At 40.9% G+C, this 20,795-nt stretch overlaps 1 protein-coding gene across 2 annotated transcripts in view; it reads left to right on the plus strand.

Annotated features, from left to right (window-relative positions):
• Nucleotides 1-20,795, plus strand: part of tmem135 (transmembrane protein 135) — a 471,653-nt gene that overhangs the window by 217,124 nt on the left and 233,734 nt on the right. The gene's annotated exons all lie outside the window — the stretch shown is intronic.

The raw sequence follows: 20,795 nt of genomic DNA on the forward strand, positions 1-20,795 counted from the left end.
AAGCCTGTCCACCATTTCCAAGGCACAAAGCAGCAGTGTGATGGAATACCCTCCACTTGCCTGGATGAATGCAGCTCCAACGATACTTGAAGCTGGACACCATCCAGGACAAAGTAGCCCGCTTGACTGGCACCCCATCCATCATCATTCACTCCCTCCACTACTGACACACAGTGGAAGCAGTTTGTACCATCTACAAGATCCACTCCATGATCTCACCAAGGCTCCTTAGACAACACCTCCCGAACACATGACTGCTACCATCTAGAAGGACATTGGGAGCAGACACATGGGAACACCACCACCCGGAAGTTCCCCTCCAAACCATTCACCATCCTGACTTGGAAATATATTGCTGTTCCTCCTCTGTCACGAGGTCAAAATCATGGGTCAAACTCCCTCCCTAACAGCATTGTGGGTGTGCCTACGCCACATGAACTGCAGCGAGTTCAAGAAGACAGCTCACAACCATTTTCTCAAGGACAGTTAGGGATGGACATAAATGCTGGCCTAGCCAGCAATGCCCACATCCCATGAATGCATAAAAAAATTAAAACATTTAAATGATCTGGAAAGTAGCCTCTTTACATCACCAGACAATCACCAGTTCTCTTGTATCTGTTCAAGGACTGGACAAATCAGCTTGAAGGCTTGGCTGTCTCAGCCTTGGTTCAAACATGGACAAAAGAGCTGAACTCGTGAGATGAGAGTGACTACTCTTTACATCAAGGCCGTATTTTACCGAGTGTGGCATCAAGGAGCCCTTGCAAAACTGGAGTCAATGGGAATTGGGAGGAAAACTCTCCGCTGGTTGGAGTCATACCTAGCACAAAGGAAGATGGTTGTGGTTCAGTTATCTCAGCTCCAGGGCATCACTACAGGAGTCCTCAGCCCAACCATCTTCAGCTGCTTCATTACCTTCCTTCTGTCATAAGGTTCGAAGTGGGGATGTTCGCTGATGATTGCACAATGTTCAGCACCATTCACGACTCCTCATATACTGAAGCAGCCCATGTCCAAATGCAGCAAGACCTGGACAATATCCAGGCTTGGGCTGACAAGTGGCTAGCAAAATTCACACCTCAAGTGTCAAGCAATGACCATCTCCAACAAGAGAGAATCCAACCATTGCCCCTTGACATTCAAAGGCATTACATCACTGAATCCCCCACTATCAACATCCAGGGGGCTACCATTGACCAGAAACTGAACTGGACTAGCCATATAAATACTGTGGCTACGAGAGAAGGTCAGAAGCTAGGACTCCCCAAAGCCTGTCCATCATCTGCAAGGCAGAAGCCAGGAGTGTGATGGAATACTCCCCACTTGCCTGGATGAATGCAGCTCCAATAACACTCAAGAAGCTCGACAGCATCCAGGACAAAACAGCCCACTTGATTGGCACCACATCGACAAACATTCACTCCCTCCACCACTAGCATAGAGCAGCAGCATTGTGTACCATCTGCAAGATGCGCTGCAGGAATTCACCAAGGCTCCTGCGACAGCACATTCCAAACGCACAACCACTAGCGCCTAGAAGGACAAGGGCAGCAGATAGATGGAAACCCCATCACCTGGAAGTTCCCCTCCAAGTCACTCACCATCCTGACTTGGAAATATATCGACATTCCTTCACTGTTGCTGGGCCAAAATCCTGGAACTCCCTTCCTAATAGCACTCTGGGTGTACCTACACCACATGAATGCAGCGGTTCAAGAAGGCAGCTCACCAGCACCTTATCAAGGCCAACTAGGGATGGGCAGTAAATACTGTCCCAGCCAGCGAAGCCCACATCCCGTGAATGAATAAAAAAAAAGCTATTTTGCCTGCCGCATTTTGCCTTTTTTCTCATCATTAAAACTGCAGTTACTGTTCTTTTATGGTTATTGTAAGGTGAAAGAAAAATCTTTTAGTTCATTGTGAAATTTGAGTAAATTTCAGTTAATAAAGTGGTCAGAAAGAAGCCTGATGTAACATGGATGATAAACAATTGAACGTCCTCAGATTAGATTGGAAACTGAAGCAAAGATGCTTGATATTTTCTGCAAACATGATGAACGATGTTAGTTGCTGTTAGTGTAATGTGATGATTAGAAATGCAGCATGTGAAGAAACTTCCAAAGATCACATTTTGTGATCTTGTTGAACCAGTATGTTTGATGTGAAGCATACTATTATTTAGTGTTGTTCATACTGTACATCAGTTGGGTCGACAAATTTTTTTTTGTTGGAAGAGGAGCTGCAGTTTAAACGCTGAATAAAACAAGACTTAATTCACATTCTAATTATCTAATCTTATTCTAGTACTCTTCCAAACTCTTGCAAACATGAATGAATATACCATTTTTCTTTATTCAGTCTTCACTTTGTCCTACATTGCTTTTCTGACTTTGCTGCTTTATATTTGAATTGAGATGAATTAAGGCTGGAGTCGATTCTAGGAAACCAGCTGTATGGGCTGCTAGGCTTTACTCACCACTTTCTTTTGTCTGTGTCCTTCAGTACCATCTGGGCTTCCAGTGTATTCTTGCCTCAACAACTGTTAAGGGCCTGAAACAGCCATTTTAGGTACATTTTTAAAAAAGTAATTTTTTTTAGATGTCAGAGATGATTCTTGTTTGAGACTCTAAACTTGTGTTTTGGAAATTTAAGTTATTGTAAAGCATTTTAATATTCCCCATAACCATGCAGTTTTATTTATACAAATATAAAGAAGTTCACTTTTTAATCAACTTAGTTTCATTTTTCTGTAATCCATATATTTGCCTTGGCCACTTTGTTTTCCTTTTAATTACATTGACTACACCTTGTAATATGTTGCCTGCAAAGGAGGGGCTGAGGAAGAATGTTTCACTTCAAACTTTTCAATTGTGAGAAATCTTGGAACAAATTGAATAACATGTCTTTTTATATCTGCTTGAGTGATGCAAATATTTGTCTGACAAGCAAATATTCAGTTCTTCCCAGGAGCATTTAACTCCTGGAATTATGATTCTGGAGTCCACTTTGAGTAACTTTTTCATTCTAAAGTCATGATGTCTTGGGAAAGAAATTGCTTATTCAGCTGTTCCTCATTATTCTGCATTTTCTGTTTGTCATGGTGCAACTGTGCTGTCATGTACAGCAATTGTTTCAAATGCTTGTCATAAATTCGGTTGTGCCAACTTGCGCACAGCCATAATATTAATGTTAAACCTTTTTATTGGGGTTGGGATTGAATCATACCCTGACCGAGGGTAATGCTCCGGGGACCTGGGTTCGAATTCCACCGTGGCAGATAGTGAAATTTGAATTCAATAAAATATCTAGAATTAAAAGTCTGATAATGACCATGAAACCATTGCCAATTGTTGTAAAAACCCACCTGGTTCACTAATGTCCTTTAGGAAAGGAAATCTGCTGTCCTTACCTGGTTTGGCCTCCATGTGACTCCAGGTCTACAGCCCTGTTGTTGGCTCTTAACTGCCCTCTGAACAAGGGCATTTAGGGATGGGCAATAAATGCTGGCCTAGCCAGCGATGCCCACATCCTATGAATAAATTTTTAAAAAATTACAGTGCTGTTTTAAATGTGGGCTACATTCCAGAATATTGGTAGCAATGTTTTAAAAACTGCACTTGCGCAAGAATGTGCTTATGCAGCCATTTGCTTGCAGCTCTCATTTCTAGCTGATGGATGTACCTTGATGTTTGTTGAAATCCATACAGGCCTTCGATGGCTTGTACTGGTGGGACATGTTGTGAGCCACGTGCAACTAGAAAAATTTAATGCATGTTCAATGAGAAACAGAAGAACAGCATCTCTTGCAATGCAGTGCCTGAGAGGATGGTGGAGGCAGACTCAGTCATGGATTTCAAAAGGATAGGCACCAGAAGAGGAAAATATTTGCAAGGCTAGTGGGAGAGGGCAGGGTCATGGGACTAGCTGAGTTGGGCATAATTTTAAACTGGGGTAAGCCATTAATATTAGAACTTCCCCTTTTTTTTAAACACTGATGATTGGCACAGCACAGTACGAGTGCTGTTTTTTGGTGCAAGTTTTCAGGAAGTTTTATTCCATAGACTTCACAAAGTGGCTTATGTTTGATTATTCAAAACATTCAATGCTAATTGCGTTTACCGCAGATTCTAATTTCTAAAAGCTATGAAGGACAGATTGAGACAGGCACACTGGGTGTAGGGATAGGACTGAGCAGGGTAGGCAGCAGAAGCAATAGAGAACAGGTTTGGGAGCAGAAGCAAGGGAGGAGGAGTTTGGAATAAAAGGCTTAAGGGTTGGGAGGTGAGGGCAGGAGCAATATGAACAAGAGAGGGGGAAGTGGGGATAGCGATAGGAAAGCAAGAGAGATAAGAGTGGGAGCAAGAAAGCACATCAGAAGAGGGATCAAGAATGAAGGCATCAAGAGTGTGGAAGAGTGTCATTGAGGGAATGTGAATGAGATGGGACAGCAGATGAACAACAAATGTTGGGAGAAAATGAGCAGTGAGAGTCATGTTGAGGGAGGAGAGAAGAAATGGGGCAAGGCTCAACCGAGATAAGAGTTGGGACAAAGTTGGAGGAGGAGAAATGTGCAAGGGAAAGACCCAGGGATAGCAAAAAGGGGGCAAGATGGGGGAAAGAACAGGGGCAATGTTGGGGGAGGAGAGGAGGGGAGGGGTAAGGTTTGTCATACCTACTATCTCACTGCCAGAAGATTTTGACAGTGATTCTGTGTTCAATTGCACTCTAAACAGTCAGTGCATCATTTGACGCCAAATTGGAATGAGTCTTGATTGCAAAAATAGTGCTCATTGTCATCAACTAAGTACTCAATTGACATACTGATCCTCCTACTCCAGGAGTCATCAATGCTCTTAAAAGCTTTCAAAAACCATCGCAACTTGTTAAATTTGTGGAAGCGATCATTAGCTTTTGAAAGCGATCATTAAGCATTATGGGCATCAAATGCAATCATTACACATCAATATGGTCAGGAGGATATCAGTACAACTTTCTACATTTTATGATGGGCAAAATCTTACTGCTTATTTTCAAAAATTTTCCCAAGAACTTCCCTCACTCCTTCTATTTCAGCTGACATGTTACCCATTCCGTCTGATCATTCTACGGCACCTCTGTTGTGCTGATTCCGCCAGGGTCACAAACTCTGGGGGATAAAACAAAGAACGCTTTGCCAGGGTAGGGATGGTGGGCAGGTATGAGATCGTCAACAAGGTAAGTAATAAAGTAAATGTATAACCACTGAGAAATGCAGTGGAATTAAATTTAAAAGTACATAATGAAAGAAGACATCTAGCAATTCAGCAAGGCTCCTCAACAGCACCTTCCAAACCCATGATGTCTACCACCTAGAAGGACAAGGGCAGTAGATGCATGTGAACACCAGCACATGAAAGTTCTCTTCCAAGCAACACGCCATTGTGACTTGGATCTATATTGCCGTTCCTTCACAGTCACTAGGTCAAAAACCTGAAACTCCCTGCCTAACAGCCCCCATTTACTTTGCCCCAGTTCTCAAGTACCTGACTGCAGTGATCCCGTAGCTGGCAGGCAATGTGGCTTGGACGACAAAAAGACCTGCGTCATACTTCACCACTTGCAACTCGCCATCCACAATGCTGAGGAGCTGCTGGGAGTAGTCACCATGGTGGGGTCCTGCCCAACACCCAGGCCATGCCACTGCCCAAGAAAACTGGACATCCCAACAAAGTTTATGCCTGAAGGGGCAAGATCCAAAAAAGGTAAAAACGTATTGTGAATAACAAATTTTTAGAGAGCTCAGGGATCAGTGGGGGTTAGTCGAGGATGGTGGGGGGGGGGGGTGTGGCCGGGTGCTCAGCCAGGAGTTGTTGAGGGGGCTGGTCGGTGGGGAGGTAGCCAAGGGTGCTGAGGCGGGGTTCAGGGGTTCAGTACCAGAGTTAGCCAGGAGTTAGAAGTGGTTTTAATCCTTCTAACTTTTGCTGGGCAGCTATTATGCCAAGAAAGTTGGAACCATCCAAAGTCTCTGATTTAAATCAGAGTTTCGGCGGGTTGCAGGTGCAGGGTATTTGTCCATTGGAAGTTTGAACTTAACAGGCAGTTTCCACGCACTCCTTGCCTGGCAGACTTCAGGGTGAGCCCCAGTATATCTTCTGGGGTACACGTCCCAATTAATTTTCAAATTTATTAATGTGTCCTGATTCAACATACCTTTTGTATTACGATTCTGATTTCTCTTTACTTCACCCTTCAGGACGAAATCACCCGAAAATTGGGAAGTGGATATTTTTGCACACCCATAACAATCACTAATGTTGTGATTGTATGCTGGTGTTAAACCATCTACACTCTGGGTGTACCTACACAACATGGACTTCAGCAGCTCAAGAAGGCAGCTCACCAGCACCTTCTCAAGGGCAACTAGGCATGGGCAATAAATGCTGGCCCAGTCAACGAAGCCTAGATCCCTAAATTTCATTCGAAAAATCTGATGTCTGTTAGCTGTGATCACCAACAGTTCCCCACAACCAGCTTTAAAGTGTCAAGTGAATGCCTTTGCTGATGCTAGTGATGTTGTTTCAGCTTCATTCCATTTCACTTGAACACCAGTGATGTCAATTGAATGCTTCTGATTGCTTTGAAGACAAATAAATGTTTACAACTGATGTGGTTTGAGCACTTTGTGATTTCATTGTGGGTCAGTGCAGTCACTTGATTGATTTTTTTTTCATTATTCTAATGAAATCTAGGGATCTAGGCTTCGTTGGCTGGGCCAGCATTTATTGCCCATGCCTAGTTGCCCTTGAGAAGGTGCTGGTGAGCTGCCTTCTTGAGCTGCTGAAGTCCATGTTGTGTAGGTACACCCAGAGTGGTGTTAGGAAGGGAATTCCAGGATTTTGACCCAGTTTCAGTGAAGGAATGGCAATATATTCCCAAGTCAGGATGGTGAGTGACTTGGCGGGGAACTTCCAAGTGGTGATGTTCCCATCTATCTGCTGCTCTTGTCCTTCTAGATGGTATTGGTGGTGGGCTTGGAAGATGCTGTCGAAGGAGCCTTGGTGAATTCCTGCAATGTATCTTGTTGATGATACACAATGCTGCTACTGTGCGTCAGTGTTGGAGGGAGTGAATGTTTGTGGATGTGGTGCCAATCAAGCAGGCTGCTTTGTCCTGGATGGTGTCAAGCTTCTTGGGTGTTGCAGGGGCTGCACTCATCCAGGCAAGTGGGGAATATTCCATCAGACTCCTGACTTGTGCCTTGTCGACGATGGACAGACTTTGGGGAGTCAGGAGGTGAGCTATTGGATGTCAAATGATGACTGAAAGATCACTTCAGAATGCAGATCATTGCAAATGAGTGCAAATGAACACTGATGTGTGCAGAATGATGTCAGAATTTTAGGGTTGGCATGTCACTCAAAACAGAATAAAATATAACAAATAGAGGAGAAAAATGAAGGGGAGGGGGCATTTTAGAAGAAGCAAAGACAGCAAAAGTTTACTCTGTGTGATTCCATAGGATATGAATTTGTATAGAAAATATGCACAACCAATAAATTGCACTCAATGCGTTTAAGCAGACATGCACCTGAGTTGTTGTGCAAACAGCCAGTATTATTTGCAGTGTTATTGGATGAATAAGAGGTTAACCCACAGGTGTCAGAATGTTGATCAGCTTGGACCATCTGTATATTGTGGCTAGTTAATTGGCAGACATAAGTACCTTTCAGGTATAATTTGTTTTAAAAAAAAAAGTTGAACTTTTGAAAACCACCACAAAGGCCAATGTTCAAGGTAACGTGATGGAAGTTATTTAGAGAGCTGTAAGGGAAGATTCCTTGGAAAAGATACTTTCTGTAGCTTTATTTAAAACTACTCAATTGCTGGCTTTCATGTTCTTTCATAAGTTCGTGGCCTGATAGTGAATTACTATGACATTTAACCAAATTATAAAATTAAACTGTGTACTAACAGTGCCGCATGTTTGCCGTCTGGACGGCCTTCCATTATTCGATAAACTGGAAACCATAATGGCCTTTCTTTCTGCAATTTTATAATAAATCACAATAATAACCTGAAGTAATCATCTTAATATTGCAATTTCCTCTAAATGGTAATTGCCTAAACACACACAGGGTAGTGGAAATCTGGAACTCTCTCCCATAAAAGGCAGATGTTGGATCAATTGCAATTTTTAAGACTGAAATCAGTAGCTTTTTGTTAAGTAAGGTTAAATATGGAATGAAGACATTTGAATGGAGCTGAGGGACAGATCAACTATGATCTAATTGAATGGTGGAGCAGGCTTGAAGGGATGAATGGCCTATATGATATAATTGTGTACCATTCTTAAATTAAGGATGAATGGAATGGAAGAGGCCCCTCTAACTCATCAGCATTCTACATAGCCTCTAAAGGTACATGATACAAGAGGAAGTAAGGGGGATATTATATAAATGAGATGTAATTTGTTTTGAATGATGAAGGAAATAAGGTGGGGTATGATTATATTATTAGTGGAATTGACTCCGAGAATTTACTGTCCTTTCAGTTTTCAAAACTATGCATTATACCCTTCAAAGTTGTCGTCTGTTTTTAGTGGTGTTATGTAGATGAAATGTACTAAACTTTAGAGGATAACTTAAATTCTCATGGAATCTTTGGAATAAAGCAAAATATTTCAATCCAATTTTATAGTGTTTATATACATTAATATGGGAATGTAACCCTGGTTCTCAGTTCATAATAGTTTAAATTTGTAAAAGTAATTACACTAAGTTTGAAAAAAAAATATTCCTTGCTAATTAAGTAGTGGTTATTACTAAGTTATTAATGAACCTGATGTTCATAATATGATGCTTGTCAATCAGTTTAGTTATAAGAGTATTCTGCAAGCACTTGTGACTTTAAAAGCAAATGATTTTCACTTTCAGTTTGTAAACTGTTTGTCAGAAAAGCTAATATTTTTGTATTTCCCGTTGTTAATTTCATTTACTTCTTCGACATCTCTTTTTTTCAGCAATACTCAAGTTTTGCACTTCTATAATTTTTAATTGTTTTAAATGTATTTCTGCAAGGAACTATTATATGCTCATGGCCTTTATTTCCTCTTAACAGTCACTGTGCTGTGCACTTTACTAGATTAAAGCTTACAGAGAAACAAAACAGAGAGCCTGAGAAAATGTCAAAGACTTAAGAGATAGAGTTCATAAAGTACATTACTTGAACAGTGTATGAAAGAAGGGGTGAAAGGCCTAAATGAGATTTAAAACTCTGATCTTCCAGTTTCATTACAATTAGTGTCATTTGGACGCAGTTGCTTCCTATGATTTCAGCCTACGGGCATGCCAGGCATAATCACTCACAGGCACATTATGTAGAAAATAGTGATGTGATACCAGCCATACAATTTTCCCTTGCCTTCAAATTACAAAGATGTTATTATTACCAAGGGTTCAAAAGTTCTGTTCACATGGTTTGTGAGGCATCTCCAATTTCTAGTCTTCTGTCCAAGATTCTAGTCTTTTTTGAATAATTTCTTGTATATTAGATCCCTGGGGTAGAGTCTTGTTAGTTGCATTCTATACAAGATAGGTCTTACAGGTCAGAGCTATATATAAAACTGAAATGCATATCCTGTGGTACAGTTTAATCTTTGAATAGACAAATTAACGTACATTGTAGTTCATGGTAAAGCAACAGTGTTTCTATGGAAGAAAACAAATAATATTGTGTGACGTTATTAGGAATGGAAAGAAAACATAACAATCCCCCCAAAACTGTTTTATAAATTGAATAATAACTAACAATGTGTGAACGAACTAACTGGATTTTTTATCCCCTGTAGGTCAAAATTAGGCAGCTATGACAAGATAAGCTTCAAGTTAAATTTTACAAGCTTAGAATACATTCTTAAGGGAAGTGAAAATTTGGTGGGTGCTTAATCAAAAGTAAGATATTATAAATAAATATCTATCTAAATCCCATTGGTTTATTTTGATTAGACTGTCTGAAGCATTGGAGTGTTAAATCTTCCCTAGAATTGGCCCAAGATGAGTTCCTTCTCACTATGCAGCCACAGGAGACTCTTTTCTGCAGCCCTGTCCGGCACCTGCTCTTTGGCCAGCCTGTACGTGTTCAGCAGCTCCCTTAAATAGGCCAATACTGTTAGGGTCATGGGTTCAGATCTAGCATGACAGCAGGGTCAGAGCCCTGAGTCTGGCTACAAACCTGATCAGCAGATGAGAGAGAAAAGGGATAGAGAGGGAGACAGACAGAGAAATGTGTGTGTGTTTGTGTGTGTATGAGAGAGAGACACACATGAATGCAGAGAGGAACATAAATAAATTCAGAGAGAGACAATGTGTTTGAAAGAAAGATGTGCAAAGGATGGTCAGGACATTCAAACAGAGGAATGCAAATAGTAAGAGGTAGTCTGTGTGTAGAGCTGTGTAGTCTGTGTGTAGGAGTGGGGGTAAGTGTGTCATAGGCAGTGGGAGAGTAGCATTGCATCACCCAAAATGTGCTGGGGGCACTGGGAAACTGTCTATATAATTGCCCTATTCAGCTGCCTTCACTGAAAGTTACCTCAAATTATTTGGTATCATTGATAACAAAGTTAATCTGATTAACTAGATTGTAACCTGTTTGATGAGGCCCCATTGTAAAATCTTCTGGCTAACTGGTAACTGCAAATCAAAAATCTTCCTTTTCTTTCTTGGTTCAACAACAGCAATGTGCATTTATATAGTGCCTTCAACGTAGTATCACGTTCCAAAGCATTTAAAATGTAAACTCCCCATTGGAGAATTAATCCCTGGTCCCCAGTGTGACAGGCAGAGATACTCACATTTATATTAATGAGTCAAAGGTAATCTTATGATATGAAAAATTGTGAAATTTTTTGTTAAGACTTTCGAAGTATACTGGAAATTGAATTCTTTCAGTTTTGCTTCAGGGTTTCTACACTTAAAACAGCAATTCCTTCTTTTTAATAATGAACTGCTCAATTTTTGCCTCTCAAATAGTTCAATAGTACCCGCAATTTCCTTTGCTGACATTTAGAAAGCTGAATGAAAATCAAGAGTGGATTGAAGTTTCTTCAATGGCAAAGTTGAAAAGGCTTCCAGTTTTTCTTTGCATGTGATTCTAAAACTAGCTGGTAGACGAATGTGGGTCCCTCCTGATTAGTTGCCGTCCAAGGCAATCATGATAATTTAAAATTAGTTGTGTTTTTTCTTAGTAAGCTGGGAACTACTCCTGTGGCTTAAATAGTTTAATTGTATAAAAACTTGAAACTTATGTGAACAATGAACTTTGAGCTTTTTGAGGTATGTTCATTTTTAAAAATTGATATTTTCTTTTTGCATAACTGTTTATGCTTGCAAATGAAATAAGAGTACACTATGTTTTAAAGCAGTAAGCTGCTGGCAATGAGGAATAGAGGAACAGGGCCCACCTTGACCACTTGACTCCCCCCCCCCCCACGACCAGTCAACTCCCTGTCCACGACCAGTTGATTTCCCCCTCGACCCCCCTCGACTGCCTGACTCCCACTCCCAAGTATTTGACTCCACCACCCCCCTCGTGTTTGACACCCCCCCCCCCCCACCACTTGGCTCACCACTCTGCCCATTCGACCCTCCCCCCGACCACTCGACTCTCCTCCGACAACTCGATCTCCCCTGACCTCTGGACTTCCCCTTGACCTCTCTCCGCAGCCATTTGCCATCTCTATTCGTCAGCTTGACTCACCCCCAAACCCTTGACTACCCCCGAACATGCAAGATCCCCCTCCTCCCGACCACTGGACTCCCCCCTCCCTACTACTTGACTTCCTCCGCCTACAATCAACCCTCCACCCCGACCACTTGACCTTCCACCCCGACCACTCGTCCATCCCCCCTTGATTTCTCCTCTCACTGCCTGTCAGTCAACAGAAAGGTGTTTTGGATTTTTGATTTCCCCCTGTATAAGTGGTGGTGTGTTTTCCCCAACCCTTCAGTTTGGAGTGATCCAATCCTCTATTAATAATTGCACAGCAAAATTGAGATAAGGTAAAATAAGAGGGTTAGTTTATTTTGCACACGCACAAAATGCAGGAAAGGAGTTTTGCAATGTCCACCCCTTGTTGCACTCATACAATAAAAAAAGGATAAGGGAAAGAAAGGGGTACAGGGAAAGACCATAATAAAAATAAGAGTTAGGGTTTCACGTGAGTCCAGAATCAAAAGAACAGTGGCGTATTCCTTCAGAGACTAGCAGTCTGAAACTGTTGCAGGGTGATCCAACCTTCCAGAATTGAGGATTTTCACGATGGGAGAAGGCACATAGAGGTGAACTAGTCAGGTTGACATAGATAGATAGATAGATATAATATGGAGAAAATGAAATTAATTCCATTTCATTTCATTCTTTTAACATGGTCTTAGGGAAGGGAGAATAGGAAGTGCAGAAGTTTACAGGCATTCTCTCATTCATGCTGGCACATCAGATGCACAGTTAGCAGGGGGAATGGCAGTTCCCTGCTGCATGGGGGAAATTTATTCGGTGCTTGAGTTCGGACTTCCCTCTGTTGGGTGTCAGGCGTTCCAACCTCCCGAGGAAGCCATCAAATTGCTCAAGTCCTTTTTCATAATGGTCTTGGCTATTAACTTGAAGAGGAAATAAAGCTGGCTGTACAATAAAGACTTCAAGTGAATACAAAATTTACAGGAATTATTTAGCAGTATGAGGCATCAGTAACAATGGTTTCCATCAAAAGCTTGTGCCTTGGGCTTCCTCCTACAACCAGTCAGTCAGCTGAAGAGACTCAACAAGGCTACACCTCCAAAATATCCATTAAGTTAGATAGTTGGCTGATTGGAAAGAGAAATTGATATGGCAACAGGCTGAACACATAGGAATTGCTCGTGAGGCAAGTGAACATCTAGACAGATTGGTTGATTCAAATGGCTTGTTTCTCTGTTGTTATATATGTAACTCTCTCCCAATCATTTGTTCACTATAACCCTCAAAATCTTGGTTTATAATTGACAACAAAAATGATTATTCACAGGGTATGCTGCAATTTGCTGTTTATAAGCCACTTCTTCCTCTCCTGTAAATCAATTAAAAAAAAAATTGAAGATTGACAGCACCAAAAGCCAGGAAGCTATTATCAGGATAGGTAAAGATAACAGGAATTTGTTCATTTTTGGGTTAAAACATTCAAACAGACAGAAAAACATTGTAAGTTATTATATTTTAAGGCAATATTTGGTAAATACAACATGGGTGGTGTTGAAAACCTAGCACTTTGAAATTTGCTGTGGTTTAATTATTGTGTGTTTCACCATTCAATGAGATCATGTCTGATCTGGGACCCAACTCTACATACCCGCCTTTGTCCCATATCCCTTAACACCTTTTGGTTAACAAAAATCTAAAAATCTCAGATTTAAAATTAATAATTGATCTCTCATCAATTGTTGTCTGCGAATGAGAATTTCAAACTTCTACCTCCCTTTTTGTGTAGTAGCATTTCCTAATATTGCTCTTGTGGCTAGCTCTAATTTTTGGACTATGGCCCCTTGTGCTAGATCCCCAACCAGTTGAGTTAGTTTCTCTTTTACTATATCTGTTTCCCATAGTATCTTGAAAAGTTTGACCAAATCACCCTTTTAACCTTCTAGGTTCCAGGGAATGCAGCCCTAATTTGTGTAATGCGTCATCGTAATTTAACCCTTGGAGTCCAGGTAGAATTCTGGTAAATGTACACTGCACTCCCTTTAAGGCTAAGATATCCTTCCTAAGGTGTGGTTCCTTGATCTGCTCACAGCACTCCAGATGCCGACTAACAAGGGTTTTGTATAGCTGCAGCATAACTTCTACCCCTTGTATTCTAGTCCTCTAGATATAAGAACCTTCATTCCATTAACCTTTTTAATTTATCTACCTTTTCAACACATTTTGATGATTTATGAATCTTGATTCCCTAAGGTCTCTTCGGACCTCCACTAGTTTTAGCTTTTCCCATTTAGGAAGTACCTAGTTCTATGTTTTGTAGGTCCAAAGTGGACGATCTCACGTTTACCTACATTGAAGTCTGCAGTTTTTGCTGTTCATTTAATCTGTTAGTATCCCTTTGTAATTTTATGCTTCCATCTGTACAGTTCATAATATTGTTGATCACAACTTTTTGGCAAACTTGGATAAGTGGCTTTCTATCCCATCATCTAAGTCCTTAATAAACATGGCTTATTGTTGAGGCCCCAACACAGATCCTTGTGAGACACCACTAGTCGTGTCCTGCCAATTAGAATATCTGGCCATTATCCATACTGGTTCTCTCCTGCCACTCTGCATATTTCATAACTAGGCTAATAATTTGCCTCTAATTCCATGAGGTTCAGCTTTATTTGATCTTGTCTTATGAGGAACTTTATCAAATGCCTACGTGCATTACTTCATTCATCTCTTCAAAAATTTTAATTAAGTTCTGCAGGCTTGATCTACCTTTTGGATCTCTCTGATCAGCTGAAAATGGTCCAGCTGTTTAGTCATTCTATTCTTCCTTGTAAAGTTTGATAATTTCCTGACAACAGATGTTAGGCTAACTGGTGGAAAATTCCCTAGTTTTCCCTCTCACCTTGCTGTAAATGACAGTGTGACATGCACAATTTCCAATCTAAAGAACAATTTCCAAATTAAGGGAATTTTGGAACATTATTGTTAGGGCATCTGTATTGTTCTTGCTTACTTCCTGCAAAACCTCAGGATGGAAAACACTGGTGCTTGGAATTTATCACACTGTATTGCTATTATTTTCTTTATTACTGTTATTTTACTTAGGTAGATTTTGCTGTGTCCCTGTCCCTGATTCAATATGAGTTTCCCTGGGATGTCTGGCAGGCTGACCTCTTCTACTATAAATACTGATGCGAAGTAATTGTTCAACATGCCCTTCATTTCATTATTTTCATTGACAGTATCACAGTTATCAGTTTTCAATTGGAGTTGCTTCTGCTGTGGGACACATCCACTTCTCCAGCCACTGGAACATATGCTCAACTGACACAAATTATTAAAGGGCCTTCGAGTATAATGCTTTGGCTTCATTCCCTTGATGCATCCATTTACCATTGACTCATGGGGCCAGATTTTCAAAGAGCCATAGGGTTGGGACCCAGTGCGGGCAGGAATTCAAAATTGCAGTTCTGGAGTTCAACTTGGGATATATCATCTCCGGAACAGTTGTGAATTTTCATAGGTCTGGTAAAGGGGAGGGAGCAGAAAACGTGGCCTCTGCCAATTAACTACCCTTTAAGCTCCTTATGGAGCTTGTTAAGTGATGTTTGGGATTGAAGTTTTTGAATTTTCTATTGGCAAGCCCAAACAGTATTGTGTATGATTGCCCAGCAGCAAGGTCACCATTGTTCTTCCAGCAGCCAAGGCAGTGCCAGATGTTCAGTGATTGAAATTTGCAACATGGCTTGACCATTGCTTATGGAAGGATGAGCACATAATGATCTGGGGGACAGGGATACACATTGACATTGTCTCCACGTTAACTGATCCAGTGTCCTTGTTCTTCAGGGCTCCAGTGTCTTCTTACCCCGCTGCTGCCGAACACTCACACAAAGATGTCCCCCCAACCCCCCAGGCCAAATGCTGCCTACATCACATTTGGCACCACACGGTCTAACCATCCATAGCAAGGAGGCGCAAGCATGTGGAATGCAGAGGGCAGCAGATCGATCGGTGCCACGCCACCTTGAAGTTTCCTTCCCAGCATGTCATCACGCTGACTTTGACATGTCCTAGAGTTCCAACACTACACCTGGGTACAGCTACTCCAGGTTGCCCCCAAAACAGTAATGTGGGTCTCAGTGATTTAATGCAGTCACTGCACTCGGACTTGGGGGTGGGGGCACCAGGGGGGAAAGCCTACCTGCTGGGTTAAGTGACAAATACCAATGTCGTACTCACCCTTCCTGAATACAACAGGTCATTGAAGCGCTTGCGACACTGGATCCAGATGCGCTGCACCACGTCATGGGAGCTTACAACCTCCGCCACTTCCTCCCAGGCATGTTTGGTCATGTGGTGGGGGCTTCCTCCTCCCTTCCTGGGGTACCAGGACCTCCCACTGTGCTGCCACCTCCTCGAGGAGGGCAGCAAGGCAATCATTAGAAAAATGAGGGGCACAGTGCCCCCCTGCCCTACCCTCCTGCCTGGCCTGATCACCAGAAGTGCTCTGGGGAGCCCTTCCACTGGCCATGACTCACAGCCTTGGAAAGGCTGCGGCAACTTTTTAAAACAGGCCGTCAGGTTGCTAGTGGACCCGGTGGCCTTTGCAGACTCACCAGCGCCTGCCCAGTCCAGCTGTCCTCATGAGCCGTGATTCACGCTGGGTGGGCCTTATTGGCTCACCCGTGTAAAATGGTGGCGTGGACCTGCTCTGCACCCTCCCCCCCGTCAGCCGGAAAATTCTGCCCATAGTATTTTAGAGCACAATAGAAGACCTGTTGGCCCATTTATGGTGGCTGAAAGAAATTTATGCCAATTTTTCATGCTTTTTCTCCATACTCTTTTATATTTTTCTTTCTGAAAGGAAGTAGCTAAATATTTGAAAAAGTTGAATGGATTCTACTTTTCTTCACTTTATCCCTTTTTGCATTCCATGTTGTAACTGCCCCTGTTCAAAAACAATAACTTTTCCCTTGCTTCTTCAGGTAATCTTAAATTTACGCACTCTACTTTCTGGTTCATTGCAAGTGCACTGACTAGAATTCGGTTGTGTCATTGTAAACTTTTTGAAGGTAAATTTTAAAGTAGTTTTCTAACAGTTGGCTCTTTGCAATATTCTGTTGCTTTTGAGAACATTTGTAATAAACTGCTACGATGAAGCATGTTCTGCATGAAATTATTTTTAACATTTTACAATTCTGCAATGGATACGTGGCTAAAGAATTTAATTTGACCTTACTATAATTATCTTTTGTTCACCTTCAAACCTTCAACTTAGCAGAATGCATGTTAGTACGTAGGTTTTGGAAACCAATGGAAATTAAATCATAAAGGAAAAATGAATGAACAAGTAAAGATGATATATTTTAAGAGTATATTTAAGTCAGAAATTGGGGATTATAAAATGTAATAAATTGAGATTGTCGGGTTCATTTAATGGTCTGGACTATTCACATGCCAATGGGTTAAATGAAATGGTAGTTCATACCTAAGCCTTGTGTAAAAGGGTTTAATGTTAAGTTAAAGTAGCTGAGTGTGCTTTAATCTTAAGTACTGAAAAAAATGTGAATAACAACAAATATTTGGAAAAACACAACACGTGCAAGTGGCTTGGTTCTCATCTTGGTTCCTGGTTTGAGAGGCTTCATACATGTCATTAAGAGGGACAAAAATCAGTTTCAGGAGTTCACAATGCTGGTGGAACAGATTGGATTCCATGGACTCAGTAGGCTGAATGGCCTCCTGTGTCAGACTGACCCTATGACAAAGCAAACAAAAAACAAAAGTATCGAATTAATTTTTACTGAGGCCCTATTGAATGCATGGAAAATAAAAGCAGGAATAATGAAGATCCTGAATCATCTTTTGTTGCAGAACTAAAACTCTCATTTTATACCAGATATGAAAAAGCCCCACAATGAAGCAAGTACATGTGCTTATATTTAATGATAATAGCTGTGGTCCACATGTACATCCATAAATTCAGAAGTGTGAGAAGAGGTATGCACGGTTTGCAAATACATGCCCTTTTTTATTTCCTGCCCCTTCCTCTCTCCCCTACCCTCCTCATTCTCTCTTTCTCTCTCTCTCCCACTCACACACACACACTCACTCACTCACTCTCTCTCTTTCTGTCACTCTCACATGCACACACTCACATGCATCAGGTACCATGCCCTAAGAGGGTGTTGGTGACCACAGACCTCCATGTGTTGGTCCATGGATATGCTGGCAAGGTGTTGTACTGGTTTGCCGTTGTCTTCTGCAGGTTCTGGCTGACCGGGAGACACTTCCACTCTTTCTGTCTACCCTAGGAATATTGGAAGGAATGACAGGTTAATAATCAACCTGTTTGGCGACGTTATGAAAGCACCCTCTGTGGCAAATGTTCCATGTGAATGTGAGAGAAAAGAGTGTCTCTGTGAATGTGGGGAGACACAAAAGACAAGTGCCTTTGTGAACAGAAGTAAAGAATGCCGAATGTATTACTTGAAGGTTTTAGATTAGGGAAACTAAATTTAAAGGCAAGGAACCAAGAACAAACTGAATTGGAAATTTTTATTTTTCGAATTCTCTGAGTGGATTATCTATAAATGGTGTTTTGCATTGTGTGCTCTTCATGTCCACAGCCACAGTTTTCATGTCATTATTTATAATAGAAAACTGTATATAAACACTTTTTAATGGGAAAATATATTTAATAGTTGTCTGTCACTGTTTGTTGATGAACCATTCAATGTTTTATGAAACAAAATCTCATCTATATTTCCCTCACAAATGTCCAAAACAAAGTTTTAGAGAAAAAAAATTGAATTGATTTTGCAAACCTTTATTAAAACTTTTACTTTAAAGCCTCAACCAGCCTCAAAAGCTTGGTGTTGAATGATGATTTTATGACAACAAAATTTGGAGAGAGTTAAAACACATTCTGCAGTATTTCCCAGCATGTTACCCGCATATTACTGGGAATTTGTCTCATCATCCTGTATGGATTTAAGTTTCTTTCCTTTTTTCTAAAATATTTCCAAACAAACTGGAGATGAATTCTCAGAGCTTTATTTCAGGCAAGTGATTTAACCAATGCTGTTTGCTATTATGTTCATGAACTTGTGGTTTCCTTGTTCCTATGTTCATGATTAGAAAAGAAAGCAATAGAATGAATTCCTTTTTAGTCACTTGCCTATGTTTTCATTATATGTTAAACATCTCTTGCTTCTGAATTATTTCTGAGATTTAAGGAAGTTTAGAAACTGCATAAACCAACAACAATGAAGGACCTCAAGCTGCTGGATCTGAGATTAATTACTTAGTCTCAGAGCCCCTGATTACATGTTCAGTTTCAAGTTTCTCTACCTCAGCCTTCCAATTGCTGTTGCAACTTTCCATTCTCCCAGGTTTCCAATTCCTATTTATCATAAAATTAAAGAATAATATAGCACAGAAAGAGGTAATTTGTCCCATCATGCCTTTGCCAACTCTCTGAAAGCTACCTTTTAGTCCCACTCTCTCACTCCTACCCCACTGCCCTGCAACTTTTTCCTTTTCAATTTCCCTTTAAAACATTTCTATTGAATCTGCTTACCCCACCCTTGGGGCAATGCAACCCAGATCATAATGATTCACAGAGTAAAAAAGAATTCTTACCTCCTCATGGCTTTGTGCCGATAATTAGGTTGAACATATGGTTCCAACTGATCATCTTCCAATGAAAACAGTTTCTCCCTATCTACTCTATGAAACCCCTCATAATTTTTGAACACTTCTATTGAATCTCCCTTTAACCTTCCTTTTCTATAAGGAATACAATGTCAGCTTCTCTAGTGTCCCCACAAAACAGAGTTGCCCCATCCCCAGATACCCTCTGGTAAATCTCTTCTTCATGCTCTCAAAGGCATTGAAATCCTTTCTGATGTGTGATGCTTGGAGCTGGACATAATACACCTGCTGGAGCCAAACCAGCAATTTATAAAGGCTTACCATGACTTCTTTGCTTTTGTACTCTATGTCCATATTTACAAAGCAAAGGGTTCTATATGTTTTTTTTTAAATAGCTTTCTCAGCTTATCCCAGCAGCTTCAACAATTTGTGTCTTTCTGTTCTTGATGTCCTTTTAAAATTTTATTATTTAGTTTATACTGCCTCTCTTTTTTTCCTTCCAAAATGCATTACTACATTTCCAAAATTTGTGCCTTTCGTAAACTTTGAAATTATGCCTCCTGTGCCCAGGTTATTAAGATATATAAAAAGAGCAGCAGTCCTAATACCAACCCCTGGGGAGCACCACTGTATACTCCCCACCAATCTGAAAAACAAAAGTTCATTGATATTCGTGCTTTCCGTCTCTGTCAATTTCACATTCATGCTGCTACTTCCTTTTTAATCTCATAGACTTGTAAGTAAAAATGAAACCTATCATGTGGTACTTTATTGAACATGCTCTGCAAGGTCTATACATGCAACATCAACTGCACTATCCGCTTCGACCTTTTCCCTTACTTCATTCAAAAATTCAATTGCGTTAGTTAGAGACACACATTCATGTTGGCTGCAATTCATTAATCCTTGCCCTTACAAGTGTTAATTCATTTTGTTTTTGGACCCTTGGCTTTATAATTTAGTTGCCCAAATCTAAAAACCTTCAAGTAATACATCAGACACTCTTTCCTTTAGTTCACAAAGGCAACTTGTCTTTTGTATCACCTCCATATTCACAGAGACACTCCTTTCTCATTCACATAGCAACCTTGTTCCGTAGTTGGTGAGATATTTGCTGTTCCCTTCTACTCTCTCAGTTCATTGAGGCACTCTTCCTTCCTCCACTTCCCTGGTGGGGCATTCTTCTGTAGTTTACAAAGGCACCTTTCCCTCTAGATCACAGTGAACTGTTCAATCCCTGCCATTCAGAGGCATCTTTCCCAATTTTCTGCTCCCAAGTTCAGGGGAACACTCTTCTCCTCTAACACCTTCTGTCCTGGTTCACAGAGAGGCAGTTCTCTTGACTATACCAGTCCTGTCTCCAACTCCAACCTTACACAGTTGCTTTTCTGTTGGGATGGATTTTATTGCCCATGTTAAATGCACAA

This window comes from Carcharodon carcharias, chromosome 11 (assembly GCF_017639515.1).
Source record: "Carcharodon carcharias isolate sCarCar2 chromosome 11, sCarCar2.pri, whole genome shotgun sequence".
Taxonomy (NCBI): domain Eukaryota; kingdom Metazoa; phylum Chordata; class Chondrichthyes; order Lamniformes; family Lamnidae; genus Carcharodon; species Carcharodon carcharias.